Here is a 4,237-nt window from a genome sequence, read left to right on the forward strand (position 1 = left end):
CACACACACACATATATATATATATACACACAGTATATGGTGCTGGACCAGTACTTGCTATATTTATTTTACATGGACAGATTTCTCATTTTACACAGCTATGCAGCAGATGTTTTGGCAATACAAATGTAATGTTTGGCATACCAATAAAGCACAGTAAAATGAAACAAAAAGAAAGAGAACAATGCATTAATTCCATATTAACTGCTTAACCCATCTGCTCAGGTAAGGGAGTAACTGGCCTCCAAACGCATCCTCGTTTTACCTTTCTCTGGACAACTTGCTGCTCCTGGTTAGGAGGAGGATCTATATGCATGAAGAGGAGGTCACAGCCCATGCATCCCATCCACTGTGCGAGTAGTGATAGTGTACACTCCGTGTGTAGGTGACAGCAGGAGTGGCTATCAGATCTCTATCTCTCCTCCATCACGCTGCTCTCCTACAAACCCCGTGTTCCTCCAACAAAACGCTCATTTAGGCTCATATGCAGTCTGTTCATAATATGTCAATCTGTAGAAAAATAAGCATGAACGCTGTTACTAGTCAAACATCAAACAGCTATGGCAAATGTTTATGTGTCGGCTCCTTACTATATCACGTGATTCTCCCGCTCACGCGTCACGCGTCATTACTCCGCCCTCTTTTATTAACACGTTCATAACCTTATAAGTTATAACCGATTTTCACTTCAACAATGTCAGTAAACATGATCATACTAATGATAGCGTGGTTTGCCATCTTATTTTTTTTTTTTAATATATATGCATATAATGCTTGATTATTAATGAAATTGCAAAAACGTCACCACAAATAAAACAGAACTACATTTGGAAATTGAGTGTCCCATGCAGAATTTTGTTATATGCAAACAAATAAAAAATGGCAATAATATATTTAATGTTAAATAGCATAAATTAAGTATTTTAATACACTTAAATATAAGAATTGAATTGACAAGTGTATATAGAACTAAAATAAATAATAAATAAAATATATACATAAATGCACCCATCCATCCATCCTGGATCCTATTTTAGTGTGCGTACATATATTAATATTACAAATTAAGCATTTTACTATGCTTAAAAATGAGTTGTACTCAAGTACTGCAAATAGATAAATATATCAATAATACAGTATATAGCATAATAGTGTATATGTAAAATAAACAAATATACAGCTAGAGAATTCAGCTACAGTACATTTGAAAATACAAGAGGCTTGAAATGAATTATAAATGAATTTTTTGTTCAAAAAATATATATATAAATTAGGTGACTGTGAAAAGAAAGAAACACGTTAGTTATCTCTGTTATCTGGGACTGATGACACTCCTCCCTCATTATGTTCAGGCAATAAAATATGATGATGTCCTTATAGACACTCAAAAGTCTGGCACCTTCCATTCCATTCCCAATGACCAGATCTGAACTTTTGAAATCTTTCATGGCAGGTTTAGGCATGCAGTGTACAGTAGATTTCCCACTTCGTCCCATTCCACACAGACTACAGGACACGAATGACTGCGTTCAGAAAATAAATACAGGCAAAGGGTGGCACTTCTATTCTAGTAAATTGTACCTGCTCATGGATACTTCTGAGATACACCTGGGTTGCAGTTTTGCTCATTAGCATGTTTTGCTGTTTGAACATGAAAAACACAACTCCACAAAGCAGTTTTTAAGAAATGTTCGTGTTTCACACAATGATACAAAATTGTCCAACACGACTGAAATGATACATTAATGCACTTTTTATAGCTGATGCTCAAACAGATGACCAGCATGTGATTTCGATGTCACCACAAATACATAGAAAACACAATATACAGTACAAAATGTTTTAGAACAAAAAGTTTTCCAAAACAAAGCACCTGTGCCTAAATTCAATGTGATTTAAAATGATAATGATGAACGACACTTGTATTTGGCTTTGTTTGATTAATCTCAACATATTAACCTATTTTACCTATATCATTTGTGTTTTGTTTTTTTTTTTGTATTTATGTCATATTTGTAAGTGCTCCCTGAGACCTACATACAATAAATGTGAACTGAAGGACACTTGTCTCTATGACTTTATGCATGTGTACTGACTTTCAGTCTCATATTCATAATGCAGATCACTGCTTGCACATTTATTAACCAGCTTTGCTGCAGTTTGTATTATTCTTCTCTTTTTGAAACAACTGTTACTGCTGAATTGTAAATATTAGCACCCATAAATCATCTAACATACATATTTAGGTAACATGACCATTTCTGAAACCAAATCATGACATGAACAGAGAAAACAGAAAGGTAGCACAGACTTCCTGATATCCAAACCTCATGGGAAGGTTAGCTGTGTCCTCACTGGGACGCTTTGTTTCTATCAGTCCTACAATTCAAGTTAGACACTTAAACGAGAGGGGAAAAAGTGTCATTCATACACTCACCTAAATAATGCATAATAACCAGTTAATCCATGATAACCATTTGTACATGATTAAATAGTAAACAGCTGAAACTTAAACCATGCAACCACATAGTGGTCACGTCAGAACCCTGTCATTACACTTGATACGATCCAAGCTTCTTCTACAATGTTATTACAAGACCAGCTAGTGATTAAAAAACATTGCTAAAACAAACAGAATTATTATAAAAATAGTACATTAATTACAAAGCCAAAAGTCCCTGTAAACAAAAAAGGATATTGTCCATTTGTCTGGAAGCACAGGGATAGACAGGACTCTGTTTAGCGTATTTCCTTACCACGAGCCGTAGATGCTGCATGTGTCTTCAGAGTGTCCTGTTTTCTTCTCTTTGGTGCTTGTATTTAAGGTTAAATGCACAGGATGTACCGTTATCATTCAGGGTGTCTCTAGCTGAAGCACACAGGGCCAATGGTGAAGCCAAACTCGTGGCTGCTGTTGCCCAACATTCCTATATCACGTAAAGGAAGCAGGTCCATGTCTTCAAACTGAAACATGGACTCGCGCGGTCCGGGATCCACTTCCTTTGCAGACTGGTACAACAAATACAAACATAAATGGTTTTAAAATTATTGTTAAAGGTAACTATATGCATGAAGAGGAGGAGGTCACAGCCAATGCATCCCATCCACTGTGCGTGTAGTAATAGTGTACACTCCGTGTGTAGGTGACAGCAGGAGTGGCTATCAGATCTCTATCTCTCCTCCATCACGCTGCTCTCCTACAAACCCCGTGTTCCTCCAACAAAACGCTCATTTAGGCTCATATGCAGTCTGTTCATAATATGTCAATCTGTAGAAAAATAAGCATGAACGCTGTTACTAGTCAAACAGCTGTGTGCTATGGCAAATGTTTATGTGTCGGCTCCTTACTATATCACGTGATTCTCCCGCTCACGCGTCATTCGTTCGGACTCCGCCCTCTTTTATTAACACGTTCATAACCTTATAAGTTATAACCGATTTTCACTTCAACAATGTCAGTAAACATGATCATACTAATGATAGCGTGGTTTGCCATCTTATTTTTTTTTTTTAATATATATGCATATAATGCTTGATTATTAATGAAATTGCAAAAACGTCACCACAAATAAAACAGAACTACATTTGGAAATTGAGTGTCCCATGCAGAATTTTGTTATATGCAAACAAATAAAAAATGGCAATAATATATTTAATGTTAAATAGCATAAATTAAGTATTTTAATACACTTAAATATAAGAATTGAATTGACAAGTGTATATAGAACTAAAATAAATAATAAATAAAATATATACATAAATGCACCCATCCATCCATCCTGGATCCTATTTTAGTGTGCGTACATATATTAATATTACAAATTAAGCATTTTACTATGCTTAAAAATGAGTTGTACTCAAGTACTGCAAATAGATAAATATATCAATAATACAGTATATAGCATAATAGTGTATATGTAAAATAAACAAATATACAGCTAGAGAATTCAGCTACAGTACATTTGAAAATACAAGAGGCTTGAAATGAATTATAAATGAATTTTTTGTTCAAAAAATATATATATAAATTAGGTGACTGTGAAAAGAAAGAAACACGTTAGTTATCTCTGTTATCTGGGACTGATGACACTCCTCCCTCATTATGTTCAGGCAATAAAATATGATGATGTCCTTATAGACACTCAAAAGTCTGGCACCTTCCATTCCATTCCCAATGACCAGATCTGAACTTTTGAAATCTTTCATGGCAGGTTTAGGCATGCAGTGTACAGTAGAT

At 35.0% G+C, this 4,237-nt stretch overlaps 1 protein-coding gene across 1 annotated transcript in view; it reads right to left on the minus strand.

Annotated features, from left to right (window-relative positions):
* LOC107692283 (endoplasmic reticulum mannosyl-oligosaccharide 1,2-alpha-mannosidase-like) overlaps positions 1-369 on the minus strand; it is a 15,535-nt gene extending 15,166 nt beyond the window's left edge. The window contains exon 1 of the mRNA XM_016491251.1: positions 266-369. The gene's annotated coding sequence lies outside the window, so the exon portion shown is untranslated. The remainder of the gene's footprint in view (positions 1-265) is intronic.
* Between the last annotated feature and the right edge of the window lie 3,868 nt (positions 370-4,237).

The sequence above is a fragment of the Sinocyclocheilus anshuiensis genome, unplaced genomic scaffold (assembly GCF_001515605.1).
Source record: "Sinocyclocheilus anshuiensis isolate Anshui unplaced genomic scaffold, SAMN03320099.WGS_v1.1 scaffold478, whole genome shotgun sequence".
Taxonomy (NCBI): Eukaryota; Metazoa; Chordata; class Actinopteri; order Cypriniformes; family Cyprinidae; genus Sinocyclocheilus; species Sinocyclocheilus anshuiensis.